Raw genomic sequence first — 27,418 nt, 5'->3', positions numbered from 1 at the left:
TTACCCAGTCCTCCAGTTTGTCTCAAAGCCTGCTGGGATATTTGCTACTTAGATATGCTTTGGCAGGGACTCCCGCACTACATGCATTTGGTCCTGGCCTTCACAGACCCTCAGCTGGAAAGCACTTGAGCATAAAGAAAAAGAGGATGAAAATTCCGAAAGCCCTGAAATTTCAGATAGGGCAATGATGTGGGGTGACATCTACAAAGGGGGCTCAGTAGCCTGCCTTCTCTTGGTAATAGGAGGGGGTACTCCAGGACCTTCCCTGGACTTGGGCAGTTGCCAGTTGACCCTGGAACCCAGCCAGCCCCTGCGCCTTTAGGGCACTACTTGGGGTTGTATAACTGCCAGTGCAGGCCAAAGACCTGGTCAATCTGGTTGGCTCCTTGCATGTAGCCCATGTGCAGAGACATGGAGGAGTTGTCACACTTTTTGGCCACTAGCTTGGTATCATAGATGTGTTGCCCTGGTCCCGGGAGCTGTCATGCTCACCAGCCTAGCATATTTGTTGATGTCCATTTGCAGGCTGATTGTTGAGTGGTGCATGGATGGCAGGATATGGTTCTTGGAGTTGTACAGATGCTTTCTCATGCCATATGCTGTCATGCCTGACTGGCTAGCACTCTTGTTGGTGCTCATTTGGAGCCTGGTCTGCTTTCATGGTGGTGTTACTGTAATTCTGCTCCTGCTTCTTTGAGTACTTGATGCCAACGTTTATGCTACTCTGCAGCCCCTTTGTCTTGGCTTTTACTGTGAGAGCAGTGGTTCTCAACCTTCCTAATGCCATGACCCTTTAATACATTTCCTCATGTTGTGGTGACCCCCAACCATAAAATTATTTTCATTGCTACTTCATAACTAATTTTGGTACTGTTATGAATCGTAATGTAAACATATGATATGCAGGATGTCTTAGGCGACCCCTGTGAAGGGGTCGTTTGACCCCCAAAGGGGTCATGACCCACAGGTAGAGAACGCTGTGTTAGAGCCAGAAGAGAGACCTGCACCTGTGTCATTTTCCACTCTCAAATAGGTTATTGGATTCAATCAGGACCACGGAGTTTATGCTGTAACTGACCATGGCCTTGATGAAGTTGGAGAGGTTTTCTGCATGGTGTTAGTTTTGCATGGAGTAGTTATATTGGGGAGATAGCCTGGCTGCAGCTTATTCATGAGTAGTATGCAAAGGATAATAATATCCTTCATACCCTTCTGGAAGTTAGGACTGATAGGCCTATGAGTCCTTTGATCCAGCTGCAGAATTCTGCCTCCTTTTGAGGGTCATATTTGGACAGGTGTCGGTTCTTGACCTTGGCTGAAAGCTAAAGGCCCCTTGTTAAACTATGTGGAGCTGGTGGTGACGGCGGCATGGATGGCCAGCTGGGTGCCTATTGGGAGTTTTTGGTTACTGCTTTGATTTCTTTTATTGTAATTGGTCTGTTTAGATTTTCTGTGTCTTGATTTAGTCTTGGAGGATTGTATATTTCTAGGAGTTTATTCATTTGGCATAGCCTATTTTCTAAAGGCCTCCCACCTGCCATCCTTTCCTTCTCTGTTTTCCAGGGAACTAGCTCCTGATCCTAGCCTTTTCTGCCCAGTCAGATGGCTTACCTACATAGCTGACCTTTTTACACTGTTTTTCCTCTTGTCTGTTTATATGACAGCCTGAGACTTAAGTAAACATGAAAGGCTTGCTGAGTTAGTGGTTTGTTTCATTTATATAATACAGTCTATGTCCTGAGGGCCTACTTTCCTCTGGCCTTGCCAGAGCTTGCTGCTATAGGAGAAGCTCAGTAAAGCTCTGTGGTGTTGGTCAAAAGGGATTCTAAGGGAGAAGGAATGAGGTGTCTCAGCTGGTAACTCACTCAGCATTGGTTTGATGACTGTGTATACCAGTATTCTTCAAATAGTGTAACACCCTCAGAGTCCTGCCAGCTATGGCTGTGGCTTCTTCCCTTTCTTCATCTGTGGTCACACATATGCCAGTGGCTCCCTGTCCGGGATTGACTTTAAAGATAGCAGCACCACTGCTTGAATCTATAGCTGAGTAAGGGCAGCCATGACTTCCCACATAGTTATCAGCATCCTTATTCTTGACCCAATAATTTATTTGAGCCATTAAAAAAAAAAAGTTAAATGGAAGATGGAGTTTTATTGTTTGAACAAAGGAGTTAATTTCTTACTCTTCATGTGTTTTCCAGTGGCCCTAACATTGGTGAGCTGGGTGCCTTTGCCCTTGGGGTTAGGATAATGGCTGGTGGAAAACACACCCTGAATTCCTTAGCTCTGCTGGGTTTCCTGAGCTTCATTCTTGCTCTCTTTCTTCAAATCTCTGTGACCAAATTATATATATATTTAAAAATATATATATTTTATTGATTTTTTAAAATATATTTTATTGATCTTGTATAGAGAGGAAGGGAGAGAGATAGAGAGTTAGAAACATCGATGAGAGAGAGTCATCGATCAGCCGCCTCTTGCACACCCCCTACTGGGGATATGCCCGCAACCAAGGTACATGCCCTTGACCGGAATCGAACCCGGGACCCTTCAGTCCCCAAGCCGATGCTCTATCCCAGGGGTCCTCAAACTTTTTAAAGTGGGGGCCAGATCATGGTCCCTCAGAGAGCTGGAGGGCCGGACTATATGAACTACTAATTCCTACTGTAACACCTTGGCTGCGCTCACTGCCCAAAAAACCTGGCGGGCAGGATCAGACTCCCCTGGGGGCTGCATGTGGCCCGCGGGCCGTAGTTTGAAGACCCCTGCTCTATCCATTGAGCCAAACCGGTTTCGGCCAAATTATATTTTTTATTAGTTTCTGCCATCTGCTCTCTTTAGTCCCCCCCCCCCCCTCCCCCCCAAATGTGCTGATGTTTCTCAGGGTTCCCTTCGTTGCCCTTTTCTTTCATGTTCTCCCCTGGGCTGTGAGTTTCAGAGTCTCCCACCTCTCCTCTTTTGCATTTTGCTTCTGCCTCTCTACATAGCATACTGAATCCTCAATAGCCTGGTGCTAGTGCTGTGAGCTTTGGGAAGGCACTTAGGCCTAGCTTCTTTGAAGAAGTCATCCCTGCAGATACCACATCTGCTCTCCTGCCCCTGTGCTGTCCTTTGCTATTTTCTGTGTCCCCCTCTCTCCCAAGACCCTAAGACTCTAAGCACCAAGGGCTCACCTGATTTCTTCACTACAGCTATCTTATTTCCATTGCTCATGGTGGTGCCTTTGTATCATGCCCTTCTGAGGGCTGCAGACTTTTGTTTCTCCTGTAGGACTGCCTGTAAGTCCAGAAGCACATTGGGTGGTTTTTTATTGGGTCCACCCTCCCCTGTGTGTAGTGTTGGTGAGGCTGTGCTCTAGTGGTATGAAGCGTGTGCCTCTGCCATTATGTCTCAGAGGGTGGGTCCATAGCTGCTTGACTGAACGGAATGAGCAGCACTCCCACAGCAGGCCGATCTCCGCAGGCCATGCCCCCCACCAGTGCATAAATCCGTGCACCCGGCCTCTGATCTATTGTATGATAAGGTAGTGAAAATTGTTTGAGATAACAGATTCTGGGGGAGAAACTACTCTGAAAATTGCTTAGCAATAACCATAGAGAAATATTAAAAGGGAGACATTTTAAGGTTTTCCTCCCCTTTTGCCCCAGCAGTCTCTATGTTAATCAGTGGGTGATTGTGCAGGAGAGCATGTGAGAGTGACCTTGGGCTGTGGTCTTGACTGTGATCCTGAGGTGAGGTACAGACAGGAGAGACTAACAGGTGTTTCTTTTTTGAAGTTTGACTATAGGTTTACCTAAAACAACAAACTTCACTTATGATCTGTGGTTACCACTCTATTGCTACTGTTCCCACATTACCCATTCCAGAGAAAAGAAAGGTCAATCAGAAGTCAGCAATGTATTTAGATAGAGCCCTCTTATTGGGGAGTATTTTGAAAACCAAATCTCCATCCATGTGGATACATGAAGTCTTGGATCCTCAGAACAACCTGTGAGGTTGGAAGAAGAGAGCATGGAATTGGTTTCTGCACTCTTAAAAACACCTCTTTGGGGTGAAGTCTCTAGTAATGATCAGTATCTCATGCTCAGAACTTCTCCTGGGAGGGTCATGATCCCAGGGTGGGTCACATTGGCTTTAAAATTGCTTGTTGGCATCTTGTAGGACTATACTTTTCATTTTCTTCTCTTTTGCACCAGACCCTTGAAAATATCCTGAATTTTCTGAAGGATATCAGAAAAACAAAACAAAATTTTCTTGATAGTAATCCTTTAATATAAAAAGTTTTACATGGGAGCCATAAAAGGTTTCTACATTTTTCAGTGAAGTCAGTGTTTTTCTTGTCTTTGTTTCCCTTCCCACAGTTCCATTTTTTTTAGTTATGGAGGTTGGTAGTGTCAGAGGTTTTTACTCAAGACTCAGTGCTTGGGCAGAGTTGTCTGAAAAGACACCTGACTCCCACACTTGGCCCCTGACTCCCATACTCAAGCCTCCAGGGGTTGTTGGCAGCCTCTTGCCCAAGAGGCGTGCATGGCATTGTGCTAGATTGTTGACTTCTTTTTAGAAAAATATTATACTTTTACAGGTATCTCCCAAATCCCTCCTCCCTAGCCGCTACCCACCCCCAGGTCTTCACTATCCTATTGTCCTTGTCCTATGCATATAAGTTCTTTGGTTTCTCTTTCCTTGTCTCCCCCCACCCCCACAATTAGGTCTGTTCCATGCCTCCATACTTTGGGTCTTATTTTGTTGGTCAGTTCATTTAATTCATTAGATTGTACAAATAAGTGAGATCATGTGATATTTGTCTTTCTCAGATGTACTTTATTTCAATTAGCATAAGAGTCTCCAGGTTCATCCATGCTGTCCCAAAGAGTAGGAGATCCCTCTTTTTTATAGTGGTATAGTATTCCACTATGTCCCACAGTTTAAAAAAAATATTTTTATTGATTTCAGAGAGAAAGGGAGAGGAGGAGAGAGATAGAAACATCAATAATGAGAGAAAATCATCGATTGGCTGCTTCCCGCATGCCCCCCATTGAGAATCAAGACCAAAACCTGGCATTGCCCTGACCAGGAGTCAGACGGAGACCTCCTGGTTCATAGGTCAATGCTCAACCACTGAGCCACACACAGCAGGCCCACAGCTTTTTAAAAAAAAAATACATTTTATAGATGTTTTTTTTTTTTACAGAGAGGAAGGGAGAGAGCTAGAGAGCTAGAAACACCGATGAGAGAAACATTGATCAGCTGCCTCCTGCACACCCCCTACTGGGGATGTGCCGGCAACCCAGGTACATATCCCTGACTGGAATAGAACCTGGGATCCTTGAGTCCACAGGCCAATGCTCTATCCACTGAACTAAACCAGTTAGGGACCCACAGCTTTTTTATCCATTCACTTAACGATGGGCACCTGGGATATTTCCAAATATTAGCTAGCCTAGCTAATAAAAGAGTGATATGCAAATTGACCGTCACTCTAAGAACAAGATAGCCGCCCCCATGTGGACACAAGATGGCCACCATAAGATGGCTGGCAGGGGAGGGCAGTTGGGGGTTACCAGGCAGACAGAGGAGGGCAGTTTAGGGGTCCAGGCCTTCAGGGAAGGACAGTTGGTGGGGGACCCAGGCCTGCAGGGAAGGGTAGTTGTGAGTGATCAGGCCAGTAGGGAGGGCAGTCAGGCATGCCTGGGCCAGCAGAGGAGGGCAGCTGGGAGAGACCAGGTCTTTAGAGGAGGGCAGTTGTGGGAGATCAGGCCAGCAGGGATGTCAGTTAGGGGTTACTGGACCAACAGAAGAGGGCAGTTGGGAGAGACCAGGCCAGCAGGGGAGGACAGTTGTGGCAGGGGCCCAGGCCTTCAGGGGAGGACAGTTGGGGGGGGTACCCAGGCCTGCAGGGGAGGGCATTTTGCGGGGGAGGGAACCAGGTCTGCAGGGGAGGACAGTTGGGGGGGGGGGACCAGGCCTGCAGGGGAGGGCAGTTGGGGGGTTCAGGCCTGTAGGGGAGGGCAATTAGGGGCAATTGGGCCTGCTGGGGAGCAGTTAGGTGTCGATCAGGCTGGCAGGCAGAAGCGGTTAGGGGCAATCAAGCAGAGGCAGGTGAGCAGTTGGGAGGCAGCAGACCGGATCGCGCCTAAATGAGCAGTCACACATCCCTCAAGGAGTCTCAGATAGAGAGGGTACAGGCTGGGCTGAGGGACACTTACCCCCCCCCCCCCCCCCCCCCCCGCCCCGCACGAATTTCATGCACTGGGCCTTTAGTTGTAAATAATACTATTGTAATTAATACTGCTATGAACATAGGGGTGCATATATTCTTTCTTATTGGTGTTTTTCTTTCTTTTTTTCTTTTTGGATATATTTCTAGAAGTGGGATCACTGGGTCAAATGGAAGTTCTATTTTTAATTTTTGAGGAAACTCAATACTGCTTTCTGTAGTAGCTACACCAATCTGCAGTGAACTAGTGTTCCCTTTTCTTCAAATCCTCGCCAGCACTTTTTTGTTGATTATTGATGACTAGAGGCCTGGTGCACGAAATTCGTGCATTGGGGCGGTGAGGGATGTCCCTCAACCCAGCCTGCACCCTCTCCAATCTGGGACCCCTCGAGGGATGTTAAACAGGCAGTCGGACATCCCTCTCACAATCCAGTACTGCTGGCTCCCAACTGCTCGCCTGCCTGCCTTCCTGATTGCCCCTAACTGCTTTTGCCTGCCAGCCTAATCAACCCTAACCACTCCCATGCCAAACTAATTGATGTCTAACTGCTCCCCTGCCAGCCTGTTTGCCCCCAACTTCCTTCCTCTGCCACCTGGCCACCCCTAACTGCCCTCTCCTACAGGGTTGATATCCTCCAACTGCCCTTCCTTGCAGGCCTGGTGCCTCCCAACTACCCTCCCCTGCTTGCCTGATTGCCCACAACTTCTTTCCCTTGCAGGCCTGGTCCCTCCCAACTGTCCTCCCCTGCTGGCCATCTTGTGGTGGCCATCTTGTGTCTGCATGGGGGCAGGATCTTTGACCACATGGGGGCAGCCATCTTGTGTGTTGGAGTGATGGTCAATCTGCATATTACTCTTTTATTAGACAGGATAGAGGCCTGGTACATGGGTGGGGGTCAGCTGGTTTGTCCTGAAAGGTGTCCTAGATCGGGGGAGGGGGGGTCTCATAGGCAGCCTGGGTGAGGGGTCTGGGGTGGTTTGCAGGCCAGCCACACCCCCTGGCGACCCAAGTGGAGGCCCTGGTATCTGGAATTTATTTACCTTCTACAATTGAAACTTGTAGCCTGTAGTGGAGCCAAGCCTCCTGCTCACTTGGCTGTAGCCATTTCTGTTTGGATTTATGTATCTTCTATAATTGAAACTTTGTAACCTTGAGTGGAGGCCTAGGCCGGCCAGGGTGTGTGGAAAGCTTGGCTTCTTCAGTTGCCTGGGAATCCCAAGCATCTCAACTGCCCTCTGTGGCTGCAGCCATCTTGGTTGGTTTTAATTTGTATACTCGCTCTGATTGGCTGATGGGTGTGGCTTAAGTGAGTGATGGTTAATTTGCATGTTACTCTTTTATTAGATAGGAGGATAGCCATTCTAACACGTGTGCGGTGATACCTCATTGTGGTTTTAATTTGCATTTCTCTGATGATTAGTGACTTTGAACATTTTTTCAGGTCTTTTGGTCATTTGTATGTCTTTGCTCATTTAAAAAATATATAGATATATTATTCATTTTACAGAGAAGGGAGAGGGATAGAGAGTTAGAAACATTGATGAGAGAGAAACATCCATCAGCTGCCTCCTGCACACCCCCTACTGGGGATGTGCCTGCAACCAAGATACATCGAACCTAGGACCTTTCAATCCGCAGGCTGATGCTCTATCCACTCAGCCAAACCAGCAAGGGCATTCTTTGCTCATTTTTAAATTGGATTATTTGTCTTCCTTTTGTTGAGTTGTGTGAGTATTTTATATATTTGGGATATTATCCTTTCTCAGATATGTCATTGGCAAATATCTTCTCCCATATAGTTCACCATCAAAATGGTGGACTTCTTAGAGGACCCTTAAATAAGCTTGTCTGTATGGCGCAGTTGGGTGTCATCCTGGGCACTAAAGGGTTACTGGTTTGGTACTTGATCAGGGAAAATGCCCAGGTTGAGGGCTCAATCCCCAATGGTGGTCGTGTAGGAGGCAACCAATCAGTATGTTCCCCACACATTGATGCTTCTCTCTCTCTCTCCCCTCCTTTTTCTCGTTATAAAAATCAATTTAAAAAATCTTAAAAACAACAACTTGTCCCCTCAGTAATGCCCAGCCCACAACTATTGTGTCCAGCTTTGATTTCCTGTCGTACCTGTGCTGTGGTTTGGTTTCTGCTTCTGCTCTGTTATCTTACAGTCTTTCTCCTGTCTGTGCCCTGTGACATAAATATCCACCAGATCCCTCCCAGGGAGGCTGCCTGGTTTCTATATTAGTGGGCTGGAAACTGTCAATTTCTGGAGTGCTTTAAAAAAATTAAATAAAAAAAATATATACTTATAGATTCTAGAGAGGAATGAAGAGTGAGAGATAGAAATATCAATGACTAGAGGCCTGGTGCACAAAATTCTTGCACTCAGGGAGGGGCCCTCAGGCCAGCCTGCTGAGCTTACCACCACCGTTGCTGTGCTTGCCAGCCATGGGCCTGGCTTGTGGCTGATGGGCGCTCCTCCTATGGGAGTGCACTGACCACCAGGGGCAGCTCCTGTGTTGAGCATTTGCTCCCTGGTGGCCAGTGTGTGTCATAGTGATTGGTCATTCTGCCATTTAGTCTATATGCATATTAGCTTTTTATTATAGAAACTAGAGGCCCAATGCACGAAGATTCATGCAAGAATGGGCCTTCCTTACCCTGGCTGCCGGCACTGCCTTTTCACTCTGGCCCGAAGTCACCTTTCCGTCTTTCCATGCTGCCCAGAGACCTGGAGCAGCTTGGGCAAGTGTGGAACGCCTGCATCCCGCCCCACCCCCAACCGCTCAGTGCTTGTGTATGCAAATTAACCCGCCATCTCTTTTCGGTTAATTTTCACACTCCCTCCTGATTGGCTGGTGGGTGATGCAAAGGTACAGTCAATTTGCATCTTAGTCTCTTATTAGTGTAGATATCAGTGATGAGACAGAATTCCTGATCAGCTGCCTCCTGGGGATTGAGCCCACAACCCCGACATGTGCCATGACCAGGAATCAAACCAAGATCTCCTGGATCATAGGTCGATGCTCAACCACAGAGCCACACCAGCAGGTCACCATCACAGAGCTTTTGGCCTCAATTTGCCTATGTATTATGATTTATTGGCTTCTCCTGATCTGGCTATCCCTCACTGAGCCTGGCTCCTTGTAATCACACAGACCTTCCAGGAAGCCAGACCATTAGAGACATGGTCTTAGGCTTGGTTGGGACAGTCAGGCTCTGAGTTCTTTGAGAGTCACATCAAGACCAGATAGGATTTAGCCAGACAGTGATTATTTTAAAGCTGCTTTGTGGCTGGTCTGAGTTGGCACATGTCAGATATTTCATACATTTTAGGCCATGAGGAGCCTTATCTTTACTTGTCCAGAAGGAATTTTTTGGAAGTGTTTTACCTGAAGAATTAAGGAACATTTCACATTGTGTAGTTCATAGTATCTCTGCATATATTAATGGTGAAGGTCCCATTTAAGATTACTTACTGTTCTAGTCATCTCGGTGACCTTCTGGGGCCGTGCCCATTTAGAGATCCTGGGGTTGAGGCCTCAGGACCTGCTCTAAACATGACTCAGAGGCAAGAGAAGATTCAGTTGAAAGGTTAGTGGGGATGTTTCTTGTATGTCTCTATTTGTCTCTATGTGGGTGATTAATTATAAACTAGTATCAGTAAGGTAATCTCATTTTTTTTTCTACAAAGAGCTGGTTAAAATAAAGTATAGGTATCTAAACATAATGGCCAGACTATTGCTTTCTTTTGATGAAAGGGTAGTATTTTTGTGCAATGAACTGTGAAAATCTTATCTTTATTCTAAGAGTTGTGTTATGCAGTGTCTTTTAGAACAATTAGCTTTTCCTATTATTGAAGTAGTTTATGCACATTGAACAAAACTTAAGTGTATTAGCTTGTCATAGTTGCTATAACGAAGTCCCCCAAACTGGCAGTTTAACAGTAGAAATGTATCTTCCCACAGTCCTGGAGGCCCAAGACCAAGATGTCAGCAGAGCTGGTACTGAGGAGAATCTGTCCAGGCTCTCTCCCAGTCCTGCTGATCTGCTGATAATTTTTGATGTTCCTTGGTTTATAAAGCATTGTCCCATCTTTGCCTCCATCTTCACATGATTCTCTCCCTGCCGGTGTCTCTGTGTCCAAATATACCCTTTTTATAAGGAAACCAGACATATTTGTGTTAAGACCCACCCTATAATGATTTCATCTTGACTACATCTGCAATGACCCTTTTTCCAAATAAGGCCACATTCTGAGATACTGGGGGTTAGAAGGATCCCAATATATCTTTTTAGGGGGATTCGATTCAATTAATAACACTTAGTAAATGAAGTTGGATATAAAGAAAATAAAAGTATGTGTAATCCTTCTGGTTGGTGTGGCTTGGTTGGTTGAATGTCGTCCTATGCACCAAGTAGTTGCTGGTTAGATTTCTGGTCAGGGCACATGCCAGAGTTGCAACAGGCTTGATCCCTAGTAGGGAATGTCCATGAGACAGCCAATGAAAGTTACTGTCTCATTGATGTTACTGTTGCATTCTTTCTCTCTTAAAAAAAAAAAAAAATCAATAAAAACATTAAAAATGTGCAATCAAATTTAAACATTTGAATGAATAATTTTTAATGTTATACTTTTCATAAAGTAAGGACTATGCTGTACATAATTCATATTCTGCATTTTAAAACTTAATATTAATTTCCCATTATATAACCTTCAAAATATGGTTTTTAATGTTATTTTTCAATATAAAAAGAAATAATGTGTCTGAGAAAGTTTTAATTTTCACATTTTCTTGTCCATTTGGCACCTTGGTTTCTTTTCTATCTTAGTGGAAGCACACAAGGTATCAGCACAATCAGCAGGTGCTTTCTTATTACTATTTTTTAAATTCTCACCTGAGGATATTTTTCCTTTAATTTTTATTTAAAAAATATATATTTTATTGATTTCAGAGAGGAAAGAAAAGGGAAAGAGAGGGAAACATCAGTGGGAGAGAGACTCATTGATTGACTGCCTCCTGCATGGCCCCCACTGGGGATCAAATCTGCAACCCAGGCATGTGCCCTTGACTGGAATTGGACCCGGGACCCTTCAGTCCACAGGCTGACACTCAATCCACTGATCCAAACTGGTTAGGGTACCATTGATTTTTGGAGAGAGTGGAAGGGAGAGAGAAACATGGTTATGAGAGAAACACATTTATTGGTTGCCTCCCACACACAGAGATCCAGCCTGTATCCGAGGTACATGCCCTTGACGGGAATTGAATTTATAATCTCTAGGTCTGTGGGTCTACGCTCTAACCACTGAGCAAACCGGCAATAGGTGGCAGGTGCTTTATGAGGGTGGGCAGAAATAACTTGGGCTTGTCTGTGAACCTCAAGAGGTCTGGAGGTTGGAAGGGCATCATAAGGTGGGGTGCCTGGGCAACCAGCTGGGAGGGGTCTAGGGCCTGGTGCTATCTAGACTGTTCCTGGTTACCCAGACTGTTGCTCATGGGGCCCCGCCTGGGAAGAGATTGCCTTTGTTATGTAAATCAGTTATTCTGTTTATTGGGGCCCTCTCTTGGGACCTCAGTTCTCCCTGGGAACTGACCCAGTAACTACTGTGAGCCTGTTCTGCTGCACATTGTGTTTTTCTGGCAGGAGGATTACTAAACTAAACAAAACAAAACAATTTTTTAGAGCAATTTTAGGTTCACAGCAAAATTGAGCAGAAGTCCAAAGATTTCCCATATCCCCATCCCCAAGCTTCCCCATTATCAACATTCCCCCACCAGAGTGGTACTATATTTTTTTTACAATCAGTGAACCTATATTGACACATTATCATCCAAAGTCCACACTTTACGTTAGGGTTCACTCTTGGTGGTGTTCCTACCTTCCTTCCTTCCTTCCTTCCTTCCTTCCTTCCTTCCTTCCTTCCATGGTGTACATTTCTAAGAGTTCATTGTACAGAATAGTTTCACTGCCCTAAAACTCCTCTGTGTTCTACCTGTTCATTCCCTCCCTTTAATTCCTGGCAGCTACTGATCTTTTTACTGTAGTTTTGCCTTTTCCAAAATGTCCTATGGTTGGAATACTACAGTATTAAGCCTTTTCATACTGGTTTCCATGGCTTCACAGTTTAAATTTTTTTTTTTTTTTTAATGCTGAATAATGATCATCTGGATTTTCTACAGTTGACTCATTCACCTACAAAAGGGCAACTTGTAGGTCACTTTCAATCATCTCTCCAATCTTCTCTGATGGAGAAACAAACAAAAAAAGCCACTTGCTGACTTCTGAACTCAATTCTGGCTTCTCTGGAAACTGCCTGGAAGAGAGGGGCTATTCCCTCCCAAAGCTTGTGCTGTGCTGTGTCCCCAGTTAGTTCCAGAAGCCCTGGACTGTAACAGGAGGATATTTCTCAGGAATGATGCAGACCTTAGGGAACACCTGAAACACCTTGCATGGAAACCGTTCCCACAACATTTTAAACACTGCAGAGTGGGTGATGGGAGAGAGGGAGTGAGAAGGATGGCCTTAGGTTGTAGTCTCTTGGGATGTCTGAAAGGTCCATACACTGAGTCCAGAGATGTGTGAGGTCCTTACTGGATTCCTTTGGACAACGTACACCACTGTGTCAGCCAATGTGCCTTTGCCCACTCCACTTAATTTTTGTTTCAGAGACTAGAGTAATAATTCTTAACCTAGATTTAGATTTCTATCTGTTTAAAATGTCATCAGATTCTTGAAGAAACATAATTTAATTTTATTCATGGCCTTTTCTGATCATTTTTGGGAGGGGGCTCTTTACATTGATTCAGCAACAGGGTCGCTTCTCAGTCCCCCATTCTCCCACACCCACATCTTGTCTGAGGTGGAATCCTACCCAGCGGAATACATGTCTAGAGGCGAAAGATTGTGTTCCTGGCTAGTAGCCAACTTGGGATGACTTAGAACCAGTGCACTCAGCCCTTCCTGCAGCCTCTCCTCCTTCTCACACCCATTACATAATTCTGGATCCTTTGCATTTTGACATTCAGGAGGCAGCAAAATTTGAAATAGTGTGTCTTGTCCTTGCTGAGCAAAAGGGACACAATCCTGGTCATACCTCAGCCCGAGGCAAATAGGCCTCTTGTGTACCCAGTTCCCTTCCCGTTGCCCAACTGGACATGCCCTGTTGGTTTTCACACATCTTAGGGGGAGATGGCTACACCTCCTCTTCCTAAAGGAGCATAGACAGCAGAAAAGTTCACCTGGTGGGGCCAGGCCTGCCTCTGTGCTTCTGACATGGAACAACCCTGTGTTGGGCATCTGGAGTTACCCCAGGGAAACAGCCAGAAAACGACACTTCTTTGGGAGAAATGCTCAGATTACATTTAGCATCTAGTTTATAGCATTTATGGTGGGGTTCAGGGAGTGGGATACACAAATGAAAGGGTATTGTCACAGGTGAGGTCTTGACAGGCTCTGTGATGGAAGGTGGGGTCCTGGACTTTATCATCTCAGAACTCTTTAAAAAACTTTTTACTTGAGCCCTAACCTGTTTTGCTCAGTGGATAGAGCATTGGCCTTCGGACTGAAGGGTCCCAGGTTCGATTCTGGTAAAGACCATGTACCTTGGTTGTAGGCACATCCCCAGTAGGGGGTGTGCAGGAGGCAGCTGATCGATGTTTCTCTCTCATTGATGTTTGTGCAAGAATAGGCCCCTGGCTTTACTCTCAGGTGCCCAGGAGCCGGCACATTCCCCACTCCTGGGCCTCCCAGAGCCAGCACATTCCCACTCCCCACCGCCCAGAGCCGGCTCATTACCGCTCCTGGGCTGCCCAGGAGCCGGCATGTTACTGCTCCCCAGCCGCCGGGAAGCCAGCGTCCCCACTCCTGAGCAGCCCGGAGCCAGCAAGTCCTTGCTTTTGTCTGGAGCAGCACTCCAGTAGCTCCCTCCACTGCCTCCTTCCCCTCATAGCAGGCTTCACACCACTCCCGCCTGCATATTCAAAATAACCTCCATCTTGGGTTAATTTGCATACTCACTCTGATAGGCTGTGGGCATAGTGAAAGTACGGTCAATTAGCATTTTCCTCTTTTATTAGTGTAGACTAGAGGCCCAGTAGCTGAAATTCGTGCAAGGGGCTGGGCCCTCACAGCCTCAGCCAGCTCTTGCAGCCCTGGCTTCATTCAGAAGGTCGTCTGGACAGTTGTTCTGCTGTTTGTTCTAATTGGCATATTAGCTCTTTATTATATAGGATAGATTATAGAAAAGTCTTTTTTTTTTTTTTGCTGTCGCCACCTCTCTCTTTAGAAGAGCATTTAAACTACCAGATGCTATCTGCTCATAGTGCAGTTTTTTAAATTTTCAATATTTGGTGAACGTTTGAATTTTAGCATTGGCAGTAAATTATGTCGGGTGTTTTTCTTGAACTAGTATACTCGTTATGTTCATTTCCTAGAAATGATCTGTTAAATACCTACATTGGAATATTTGGAGTTTGCATATAAGTCATTCTTTCACAAAAAAACTTGTGTTCTCTGAAAAAGTGCTTTTGCTGGAGAGAATTGTTGTAGTTGGTGCATGGCAGAAATGCTTTATGCACACTTCTCACTCAAGGCTTAGGATTTCATGAAATTAACAGTTTTTGTTTTATCATGGACATTCTTAAGCAATTTGGAGCTTTGCATCATCACTATAAATATCACCTCAGCTAAAAAGGTAGTGTTATTATGAAAAGAGTTTCAGAAGAGAAGGGTTCTTGGACAGCACTTTGAAAACAGCTATACTGAGAGAAAATGTAGCTGAACAAATTATGTCAACCTCTAAATACTTATTGATAACTAAACATTTTACAGAATCTGATTGTGCGTGTTGTCGTCTCTATCTCCCCTCCTCCCTTGCATAACTCACAATTTGTATGCATTTTCATAGGGGACCCTTGGCAGAGAACACCCCACTTACAGCTGTGGAAATTTAAAAACTGGTTCCCATTTAAAGTGTGTCTGGGTATCTGTTCTGGGTGTGTGCTTACACATTAGCACATCCTCAATTGTGTGTTGGCTCACTATTTGTGTGCCCTTTGATCTTGCTACCAGTAGCAAATGGACTGAGCCCCACAGTGCAGACTGGGTTCTTGAATGATAGCTAGCTTGTTTTTAGGGATATGAACTCTACTCCCTGGGTAGGTTGCTGGGTGAGGTCCAGCCCATTCCTCTGGCAGTGAACAGCGTTTCCCTGGTGCTCATCCAGTTTACTTGCATAATTCTTCCTTTTAAGAAGCTGCTTCAAAATGGATCATGTATCTCAGATTTTTAAGATCCTTATTCTCTTTGTATTATTTCAGTTATGTTGCCTCTCTGGGCTCACTATAATCTTGTCTTGTAGTTCAGCCTGGTCACATGGTTTAAAAATTTGTCTTTTTCAAATTTTATAGATTTTTAAAGAAAATCTTGATTGCAGTGGCTGAAAGTATATTACTATACACTAGTGGCCTGGTGCACGAAATCCGTGCACATTAAAAGGGATTTAATTAGAGGAAATATTTTAATATGCTTTTTGCACTTCCTCTATAATAGAAGTGTCCAGCTGGCTCCACCGCCATTGGGCAACACTAAGACCCAGCCAGTCCCACCCCTATCAAGCTCCAATGGGCGGGGGATGCAGCCTCATATCCCTGGGCAGGGTGCGCAATTTCAGGTCCCCCAGATCCACTGCGCTGTGGGACCCATCAATGCACCTCCTGGTGACTGGTCGTTTGGTCATAATGGATGAAAATAAAGTCATGCACTTAAGCATGCACATTCATTTTCAATGCCTGATTTCTCTACATTCTCTAAATTTCAGAATAAATAAGATCTTCAGCCTGATAGCATCATAATGCCAAGTTCTTTATATAATGACACATACCATTCTCTCCATTTGAATGGATTAAATGTATGTGACTCATATGAAAGGCACTGCTGCTTGCTCTTAATAGAGGAATCATGAGCTCATTACCTAACACCATAAAGTGGTTTAAATGGCATATACTGACTTGAAGAACAGAAGGAAAAATAACAACAAACAAAACAACATTCAGTGCTGTGGACAGCAGAATCCTCTCCCCCCTCCCCCCCCTTTCCCCCCTGCTTTTCCCATGAACCTGTATGTGCTCTTTCTGAAAATCAACACAGAAGACAAAATCAGATGCTGTAATCTGCATTTTATAGCGCCATTTGAGTACAAAAGGGTATTTTTCAACCTTTACCTTGTTTTTTTTTTTTTTTTTTTTTTTTTTTAAAATCAATGCAGCTCAAACTTGTTCCCAATGTTCCAGGAGCCAGGCCAGCATGGCTGTGCAGACACACCTTTGGTAGGTGCTGTCACGCTTCAGGTCTGGGGCAGGGAACACGCCAGGTGTTGCTGGAAATGAATCAGCTCTCCTCTCTATATATATAGCAGGAGTCTTTTCATTATAAAATGCAAAGCAGCAGCTGTTTTTCGTTACCCTATCTCCAGCCCTCCTCACCCAGGGGCCGTAGGAAGGGGCTGGGAGGATACTTACCTCGGCTCTTTGATTTTTCTTATTTAATTGAGCCTAGTGACAGTTGCTTCTCTGAGCACAACACCAGCTGGCTCAGGGCTAGCCGCACCTGGAAGGCAAGTGGGGGCTTTGACCAGGCCTGAGCGCGCAGGTCATAGCAACCTTGGCAGGTTGGCTGCTCCTGAAGACTTTAGGCTCCTCCCAGCTCTGCATCCTAGCTCCCTGCTCTCCCCCTTTCACCCACAGGTGCCACGGGTGTGGTGTGCCCCAAGGCTTGGTGTGCCGACACCAGGGTTGCAGGTTTAAAACATTCTGCCTCCTCCTGGCACTTTGAGCCATACTTGCTGGCAGGGACCTTTCCACTCGGTCTTGGTCTTTAGTCAGTGCTGAGATTTTCTGGACTCTCTAGGCCAGGGACAGCAAGGACCTTTGCCTCTGACCAATGCCTTGCCAGCAGCCTGCCTGGGAAAACATGGAGGCATCGCTGGCCTGGGTGAGAGGCCATGGGCGGGGGTGGGGGGTTGGCTAGCTGCCCACCCTCAGTTGGGGTGGGAGAGGCTGATCAGGGGTCGGGTAGGGGAGGAGCTGGACAGGGCAGCCATCTTGTGACAGTGATATGGCATGAGAATCAATTTGCATATTACCTCTTAATTTTATAGGAGTTGCCATTTTTGAGAACTTTTTAAAAGTTATGGAGTTCTGCATACTCAAATTTTATCATTTAAAAAATTGCTATCTCTGAATTGGCTATAGTGAGACCTTGAAAAACACTTTCTAATAATGCTAAAGCTAATTTGCTTTAATTGAAAATGAGGACTCAGGACCTTTTCTTTCAATATATCAATAACCTCTTTAAGCCATTTATTATGAAATGATGACATACTGCCCTATAAGCATCTTTACTGGAGCTCTTTATCATAAGTTGTAATTTCTGTATATGAAAATGATATTTTTCAGGTTTTATTGAGATGAGAAAGAGAAAGTACACCTAATTTTCTGTCAGAGGTATTTCTATATTAAGAGAAATTTCTTTCTTTCTTTTTTTTTTAATCAATCTTTATTGTTCATATTATTACAAAGGTTCCTCATTTCTTCCCCCCTCCACCAGGTTCCCACCCCACCCTCTGCCCCCTCCACATCCCCCATTGTCCTCATCCATAGGTGCACAGTTTATGTTCAGTCTAAGAGAAATTTCTTAGTTATTGAGAATGGCATGGCAGGGTTGGAGGACTCAAGGGCATTTGTTTTCCAGTGGCCTGGAAGCCTGGTTGGGAAAGCAGTTTTAGTATGTTCTATATTGTGGAGAGAACCAGGTAAGATCTCCTGTTTTCTTTTATGGACCTTGTGAATTGCTCTCACCTCTGGATTGGACAGCTGCTGAGTGCTCCTGTGGAAGCTCACTCTACATCTGGGACATGGTGAAAGAGAACCCTTTGAATTGCTAGCATTGTTTGGTTTGCATATCCACCTGTGGGTCAGCAACACCCAATTCCATTTTTGACAGTAGTATTTGAGCTTTCTTTATTTGTAACCCTCAGAATTAAATCAGTCTCTATTATAAGAACTTTCTTTTTGAATCTTTTGGCATACATTTTTTTTTAAATCCTCACTCTAGGATATTTTCCCATTGCTTTTTAGAGAGTGTGGAAGAGATAGGGAAAGACAGAGAAACATCAGTTTGAAACACATTGAATTGGTTGCCTCCTGCACGCACCCACCATGGCCCAGGCCATGGAGCCATGGAGGAGCCTGCAACCAAGGTACGTCACCTTGACTGTAATTGAACTTGTAACCCTTCCACTGAGCCAAACCGGCTAGGGCTGGCATACATTTTTTTATACACTTACTCATGTAAATCAAGATAATAATTCTCACTGTCTGACATACTTCCTTCTGTTCAGTAAATATTTAACACCTGTTATGTACAGTATGCTGTATAATATTCAGCTGGGTCTTCAGGATGAAGAGTAATGGCACCTGGAATGCTTACTGTCTGTCAGCATTGGGCAGCTGCTTTGCCTTTTTAAAAAAATATATTTTATTGATTTTGTACAGAGAGGAAGGGAGAGATAGAGAGCTAGAAACATCGATGAGAGAGAGTCATCGATCAGCTGCCTCTTGCACACCCCCCACTGGGGATATGCCCGCAACCAAGGTACATGCCCTTGACCGGAATCGAACCCAGGACCCTTCAGTCCCCAAGCCTACGCTCTATCCATTGAGCCAAACTGGTTTCGGCTGCTTTGCCTTTTAATCCTTAAAGACCTTCTGATGTGATCATTATTCCAATTACAGAAGAAAAATGGAAGTTTAAAGTTGTGTGGGACTCCCACAGTCCAAAGGCATGCTATTCCATGAGGCATAGTGTTACTTGTGAACATAGGTGTATGAAGCTCTGGCTTCTGCCCTTGAGGCACTTACAGTCTGCAATAAGATGCATTCCTCACAGAGAGGCCAGCCAGAAACTCCTGTGAGAGGAAGTGTGCAATGGGAAGGGAGGAGACCATGTCTCTTGGGGCTTGGGGTTGACAAAGGCTCCATTAAGGCAGTAGCATTTGGATGGGTTTTGAGTAATAAGTAAAATTAGAACAAATGGCCATGGGGATTAGAAAAGGAATTTTGGGCGAGGAAAACAGAATGGACCTAGAGCAGAGAGTTGGTAAGGTTGGAATGCGACCTAGGAGAGTCCTGAAAGGTGGTGAGCAGAAGCAGGTATTGGAAAAGGGGTGTAGTGCAGGATTCCCAGTGAGGGAGGCATGAGACCTTTATCTTCATGACTGTTCTGGGATGGAGGATTCAAGGCATGGTTCCACTGAGTGTGGAGCTTGGGAATTTGTGCAATTAGATTCTTGAGACATGGTGATTAGAATGGCAGTGTTGCTGTGGAGACAGGAGACAGAGAAAAGCTGTGATTTGGGCATAATGGATTTGAGCAGTAGAAGGAGTGACTGAGAGAGGGAGGTTGAGTGGATGGTAACAGAGCTAAAGGAACCTCATATCCTTGTCACCATGGCTCTGGCTGTTAGGGGGATGTTCTTTTTCTAATTTAAATGACACACTTATATGTCAGGTTTTAGTCTTTCCAGACCAACATGGGTTGTTGCATTCTTACTCCTCTTCACCCATCCTATGATGTTGGCTTTAAATACATAATTGGTAGGGTGGGGAAGTGGTTGCTGGGTGGCAAGGAAAAGTTCTTTTGGAATGGATATGGGCTTATGCTTGTTTGGTACTTTGAAATAATTGAGTAACAGTTCTTCAGAGTTAATATTGAGTGTTTTATGAATTAAGTGGTTTTAAGCTATATCAGTGGGGGCGGGGAGTAATGATATCAAAGTGTGTTTGCTAAATTGGATGAAGTCAGCCACTAGCAAGATCACTGGTGGTGGTTAGGTATAGGTTCACTCTCCATGGTGTCTTCCTTTCTTTTTAGATTTTTAAAATGGATTTTGAGAGAAAGAGAGAGATAATATTTTCCTGCATGCCCCCCAATCTGGATCAAGCCCGCACACAATCTGGGGTATGGGTAGGGAGATGGAACTGGCAACCTTAGGGTGCATGGGATTTCGTCCAACCAACTGAGCTACACTGGCCAGGGCTAGGGTGTTTTCTTGTTTAGATAATGGAGTTGGTTAAAATCTGTTCCCTGTGTTACTTTTTTCTAACATAGTATTCAGAGAAAAGCTGCTTTGGGGGAAGTTTTTTGTTCCAGGAGTTTGGTGATTAAGAAGTACAGGCTCTGGGCTTATTGGAGGCCCTGGACCATAGGTTCAGCTCGGTTAATATGTGCATTCTAGGTCAGTGGTCAGGAAACTCATTAGTCAACAGAGCCAAATATGAACAGTACGACAATTGAAATTTCTTTTGAGAGGCAAATTAAAAAAAAAAAATATATATATATATATATATATATATATATATATAATTTTTTTTTAATTGAGTTTTTACAGAGAGGAAGAGAGAGGGGTAGAAAGCTAGAAACATCCATCAGCTGCCTCCTGCACACCCCCTACTGGGGATGTGCCCGCAACCAAGGTACATGCCCTTGACCGGAATCGAACCTGGGACCTTTCAGTCCACATGCTGATGCTCTATTCACTGAGCCAAACCAGCTAGGGCGAGAGGCAAATTTTTTAAACTTAACCCTTTGCACTCTGCTGTCCCCTCTCAGGGGACATCGGAATTCTAGCATATCACTCGGATGTCCACTCTCAGGGGACATTGCAGTTTATTAGTGATTACGGGGAATTGAGTTATTTCAACGCACGTTTCCGCCGCAAAGTAGCATCGAGTAGCTGGTAGCCAATGTCCAGAATGGTTCGGAGTGCAAAGGGTTAAACTTCTTCTAAAGCCACTTCTTCAAAATAGACTCGCCCAGGTTGTGGTGTTTTGTGGAAGAGCCACACTCAAGGGCCCAAAGAACTGCATGTGGCTCTCGAGCTGCAGTTTGCTGACCACAGTTCTAGATGACAAATATCAGCTGCTGTGGCTGGGTTCTGAGGTAGAGTCAAGAGAGCTTTGTTTCTCACACAGCCTGCCCATTGCCGGTTTTCTATATATGTTTCCTGAATTAGGGACAGATCTTCTAAGCACCTAAGCCAGTGCTTCACTATTTTCCTTTTGCTTAGAAAATGGACCAGGAGGGCCATTGCAAATTTCTTTAAAACAAAACAAAACATTGTTTTTCTTTATTTTCATTTCCACCCATGTAGAAAGTATAGAAAACATGAAAAGGGGGTAAAATCTACCTCAAACCTCATCATCCTGTTGATGAGTCTTATTAACTACCCTTCAGCAGTGGACAATTAATATGTTTACTGACTTTCAGTGTACCTGTGCTATCATTTACAGTTAGCCCTTTGCATCTTTAGGTTTTGCATCCATGCATTCAACCAACTATGGATAGAAAATACTTGGGGAAAAGAGTTACATAATTGCTGATGGATACTGTGTACTTAGGCCTATGATGGTTGCTCTATACTGAACAAGTACAGACTTTTTTCCCTTGTCATTATTTCCTAAACAATACAGTATAACAACTACTTATATAGCACCTGCATTATATTAGGGATTACAAGTAATCTAGAGATGATTTAAAAGTACACAGGCGGCCAGGCCTGTGTGGCTTTGTGGTTGAGTAACAACCTATGAATTGGGAGGTCATGATCTGGGCACATGCCTGGGTTCCTGGCTCAATCTCCAGTGTGCAGTGTAGGAGACTCAGCCCATCTATGATTCTCTCTCATTCATCATGGATGTTCCTATCCCTTTTTCTCTCCCTTTCTCTCTGAAATTAAAATTTTAAAAAAAAGTATATAGGAGCGTATGTGTAGGTTATATGCAAATACAACTATCTTTTATATAAGGACTTGAGTATCTGCATTTTGGTATCTGCAGGGAGTCCTGGAATTAATAATCCCCGAGGCTAGTGAGGGACAACTGCATTCAGAAAAAGGTATTGAAATCTCTAAGGATGTATGTGATTTTTTGTATTTCTCTGTGCAGTTTGTTTTTACTTAATGTATTTTGAAGCTGTGTTGCTTAGAGATATAAACATTGAGACTTACATCCTCTTGATAATCTGCCCCTTTATTATTGCAAAATGACTTTCTTATCTCTGATTGTCTTTGTCCTACAAGCTAGTACTTGGTTTTTACAATATCTACTCTCTTTTTACGAGTATTATTATGCTGTATTCTTTCCATCTTTTTTAAGTAGAAACTACTTTATATTATTAAAGAGAGTTCTTGTAGATAGCCTAGAGCAGCGTTTTTCAACCGCTGTTCCGCGGCACACCTGGTGTGCCGTAGATGCAGACAAGACAAGAATTTTATAATTTTTCACTATTTTGTTTACTTAATATTTCATAATAAAGTAATTATAAAATACTTTCTTTGTGTTTATTTGATTCCTATTCAAGAGAATTACTTTATATATAGTCAATATAGGCACAGAGTTAAATTTTTTAACATTTTCTAATGGTGGTGTGCCTCGTGATTTTTTTCATGAAACAAGTGTGCCTTTGCCCAAAAAAGGTTGAAAAACACTGGCCTAGAGTTGGGTATTGCTTTTAAAAAATATATTTATTAGTTAAACAGAGGCCTGGTGCACGGATTCGTGCACTGGTGGGGTCCCTTGGCCTGGCCTGTGCCCTCTCATAATCCAGGACCCCTTGGGGGATGTTGGAGAGCCGGTTTCGGCCTGATCCCCACAGGCCAGGCCACGGGACCCCACCAGTGCATAAATCCATGCACCGGTCCTCTAATTTGCATATGAGATCTTTGGTTAATCTCTTCCTGCCCTCCCCCCTTCTCTCTGAGATTTATCATTCTTTTCCATGTTTCCATGCCTATGATTTCCACTCCTGTGTTGTGCGTCTGCCCCTTGGTGATCAGTGTGCATCATAGCTACTGGTTGACTGGTTGCTTAGGCATATATATATATTGTTTGGGGTGACATTGGTCAATATGAACATACAGGTTACAATATCTGTATATTGCACCGTGCACCCACCATCAAAACCAAATCTTCTCCTGTCACCTTATATTAGGATCCCTATTTACCCAACCCCCTTCTCTCTGGCAGTCACCACACTGCTGATTGTGTTCACGATTTTCAGTTTTATATCCCACATATGAGTGAAATCATATAATTCTTATTTTTTTTGACTGACTTATTTCACTTAGCATAATGGTCCTTCCATGTTGTTATAAATGATGTTATTTCATCCTTTCTTATGGCTGAATAGTATTCCATTGTGTATACTATGTACCATATCTTGGTTGTCCAGTCGTCTATCGTGGTACACTTTGGTTGTTTCTATGTTTTGGCCACTGTGAATAATGTTGCAGTGAAAGTAGGGGTGCATATATCTTTGTGAATACATGATTTTGAGTTTTTTGGGTATATCTACCCGGGACAGGGATTGCTGGGTCGTATGGTAGTTCTATTCTTAATTTTTTGAGGAATCGCCAGCTTGCTTTCCATAGTGGTTGCACACGTTTACATTCCCACTAGGGGTGATTGAGGGTGGGATTTGTTTTGCCATCATCATCATCATCATCATCATGGCAACCCCTGACTTTTGTGAGGTCCTGCCCCAAGAACCCCTCCTGCAGATTAGACACAGAGGGAAACAGCAGTTCTACCACAACAGTTCTTAGTTTATAGATAAAATGCTCCTGGACCCAACTTCAAGGCAACGGGAGGATAGTCTTGGGGAGTGTTAAGGGGAAGCAGGGTTCTATGGTTCCTTTTCTTTCTCTGGAACACCACTGATGGCCGATGGCAGAACTTCATGCTCTGTCAGGTGTCTGCTTACTCAGTCAGTTTGCTCCCTTGCCACTCACTGGCCCTGTTTCTCCCCTTCCCTTTGCCCTCAGCCTTGAGCTCCAGGCTGCAGGACTGTGTCTGCAGGGTTGTTTGTGCTTTCCCTTCTCATCTCCCCGTTTATTCCTGGTTGCTTACCTTTAGATGTTTCAGTACATGGTTCTCTCAGGTGTCCATCTGAGTTGAGCAGGGATTTCTTTGTTGAATTATAGTTGTTTAAAGAAACTCAGTCTACATACAATCTTTCCCTTTTAATGGGTGTTTAGACCATTTACATCTAGTGTGATTATGGATATGATTAAATTTAAATCTACCGAGTATCATTTTCATAGTGTAATAACCTTAAAATAGTGTACATCTATGTCTCCCCTCCCAGTCTTTCTGCTATTGTTTTTTGTTTTGTTTTTTCCCCTGTTAGAAGGATGAGTAACATTTGTCTAACACTTTATAACACTTCATGAGGCCTCAAAAAAACCTTTGAGGCAATCAGGTTCATACTCACTTTAGAGACGAAGATAATTTAGATAATAGCCATGGTGTGAGGTTACATTTCTTGGATCTGAATTCTATGCACTTCACATTGTATCATACACATACTGCTTTACTCCACAAATAATCAGGGATTTGGGTTTTGTTTTTCCCCCCTTGAAACCACTTCCTTTGTACTAGTTCCCCTTGGAATAGAAGCTTTTCTGCTTTTACTTTCCTTAGTAGCCTCGGGGAAAACGTGAACTCATTGCTATTTATAATTTCAATTCTTCTAAGTGTGAAGTAGCACCAAGATAGCAAATACATATTCATTGGTAAAGTAATAAGTTTGAACTTGACAATGATTAACTTAAGAGCATTACTGTTTTATCTCAAGTAAAACACCAGGGTGTATAATGTGTGTGTTGGAGACACCAAAGGAAATTACTGTGAACAAACATAATGCCAAATTAAGTAACTTAAACTTTTTCTTCTTCAAATTCTTACCTCTTTTGTTGAGTTGTCTCTGATAAGCACAAAATGCAAGATCCCTTCTAATAGGTCTTTTCCCCCTCCTTAACAGCTGACATTGGCCACACTTTCAAGAGCCCCTTGCTCTCATAGCTGCTGTACTTTCCTGGTTTCTTTTTCACTGAACCTTCCAGGATCTGCTCTTTTTTGGACACGCTGGTCCACTGGAAAGTCGGGGTGTGGGGGAGGGTACTCAGATTTCCAAGCCATTCTCATTAGGTGGTGTAGGTCACTAATTTGTATTTCTTTCTGGTTGTCTCTGAAACGCTTTGGCCTCCATCAGCTAGCTCATCCAGCTTCTCCTGACCATTTCTCTAGAACTTTTCAGCTCAGTCTATTATTTGTTAGGAGATGCTCAGCGTGAGGTAGCAGATGTGATTCCTCTTGTTTACCAATCCATTATGAGACCTCAATTTTAGGAGCTTTAAAGCTCCCCTTAGCCTTACCGGGACAAGGTTTCTCCTTCTTATTCCCAAAGCTGCAGCTTTACCTTTCTCTCCAAACAGCACCCCGAAAAACCTCGCATTGCTGATATCCTCTTCCTTGTTAACCCAGTGCATCCAAAAAAACCTTCGCCAGCTGCACTCGGAGGCCACCATCCAGACTTCCTGACCACCTCCCTCCTGCCAGCTGCCCCTGTTCCTAGTACCCTGCTATTGTCTTACATTTTACTTTTACATGTGTTTTAAGCTGTTGTTTTGTTTACACAGTGGGACATCTTTAAAAGAAAAAGTCTGATGTGTCTGTCTGCGTCATTGCCATTTCTGGTGCTTTTCATTTGTAGTGTAGATTCCTATTTCCATCCAGTGTCTTTCCCTCAGGCTGAAGTATTCCTTTCAACATTTTTTGTAGTGTGGTTTTACTCATAAGTTCTTTCAGTTTTTGTATGTTTGAAAAAGTTATTTCAGGTGTGTGTATGTGTGTATAAAACCACTTTTATTGAAATAATTCACCCATATAAAGTATTATAGTGAATGATTTTTAGTGTATTCATATGGCTTTGTTTTTGGAGGATTTTTAGTGGATGTTCAACCCCAGGTAACAAGTATTTTTCTTTTAATTCTCCACAGATGCTGCTCCCTGTTTTTTGTTTTTTTTTTTTTTCCTCTGCTCAGGTTGTTTCCTTTGAGACTCTGCTATCATCCTTGTGTTCTTTTTCATGTGGCCTTTCTCTCTGGCTGCTCTTTTAAGAGTTTCCTTTTATCTCTGTGGTGTTCCTTGGTGCAGCTTTCTTCATGTTTCTTTGGTCTTGGGGTTCATTGAGCTCCTCTAATTTTCAAGTTTATAGTTTTCATCAAAATTTGAAAATTTGATTGCTTCATATATTTTTTCTGTCCCTCAGCCCCCGTGGGAATGCCAGTCACACATCTGTTCAATTTATTGCAGTTGATCCAGTTCACTAGTGCTGCACTCATCTTCTATAATCATCTGTTCTCTCTGTTCAGCTCAGGGTAGTGGAGTTCACTGATCTTTCTTTCTGAATGTCTGGTTTGCCGCTCATCCCATCCAGTGTGGTTTTCATCTCCCGTGGTGTATTATAGTTTTCACCTATAAAATTTATACTTCACATGCCTCTAGTTAAGCTTTTGAATACTGGGGAACTCAGTTATAGTAATTGTTTAATGTCTGTGTCTAGTAGTTTTGCCATCTGTGTCAAGTCTGGGCTGGTTTCAGTTGATTGATTTTTTTTTCATTAAGTGTTATAGTTTGTTAATTACATGACCAGGTTTTTTTTCACTATACTTTTTATTTTGAAAAAGTTTTAGATGGACAGAAAAATTGTAAAAATAATAGAGAATTCCTGTGTATCTCTGATCCAACTTCCCCTGATTGCTAACATCTTACATTACCATGGTACCTTTGTCAAAACAAACCAGCATTGATTCATTACTATAAATTACACTGCAGACTTTATTCAAATTTTCTCTTCTTGACAATTTTGAGAAGCACCATTTAGGTATTTTATAGAATGTCCTCCATTTGGGCTTTCTGAGTTTTTCTCCTTAGAAAGGAGTTTTGGTTTTAGTTTTGGTGGGAGATGACCACATAGATGAAGCACCTTGTCATGACATCCTGTCAGGGGGTGCAGGTTGTCACCATGCACGTGGGATGCTAACCTTGGTGGAGAAGGTCCCTAAACTGTGTTTACTGTTTACTCATTCTAGTCACCCTCAGTAGCAAGTCCTTCAAATGCCAGCACTAAATCCCAGTACCCATGCAAGAGGATTTGTGGGGAAGATTTGTTTTTTCTACCTATTTCTTTGTTTATTCAGTTTTTTATTTACATTAGTATGAATTAGTGTATATTTATATTATATCATCCTTTTTCTTCTTTATTTTTTCTTTCTTTTCCCAGATTGTTTTAACTTC

At 43.6% G+C, this 27,418-nt stretch overlaps 1 protein-coding gene and 1 pseudogene across 13 annotated transcripts in view; one reads left to right on the top strand and one right to left on the bottom strand.

The window, feature by feature from the left end:
* ANKRD11 (ankyrin repeat domain containing 11) overlaps nt 1-27,418 on the top strand; it is a 258,368-nt gene that overhangs the window by 112,349 nt on the left and 118,601 nt on the right. Inside the window, exon 3 of one of the 12 annotated variants that reach the window (XM_084905682.1) lies at nt 22,118-22,175. The exons of the other annotated variants lie outside the window; for them this stretch is intronic. The gene's annotated coding sequence lies outside the window, so the exon portion shown is untranslated. The remainder of the gene's footprint in view (nt 1-22,117; nt 22,176-27,418) is intronic. 12 annotated transcript variants of the gene reach the window in all.
* LOC311633848 (calponin-2-like) lies at nt 215-25,647 on the bottom strand (annotated as a pseudogene). Its single transcript has 4 exons — nt 25,495-25,647; nt 25,117-25,212; nt 977-1,322; nt 215-750 (listed from the first exon to the last, which is right to left on the bottom strand). The product of its transcript is annotated as a calponin-2-like (transcript).

The sequence above is a fragment of the Pipistrellus hanaki genome, assembly GCF_964339955.1.
Source record: "Pipistrellus hanaki genome assembly, chromosome: 15".
Lineage (NCBI taxonomy): Eukaryota > Metazoa > Chordata > Mammalia > Chiroptera > Vespertilionidae > Pipistrellus > Pipistrellus hanaki.
The sequence above is the reverse complement of the archived record's forward strand: the minus strand, read 5'-3'. Positions and strand labels throughout refer to the sequence as shown.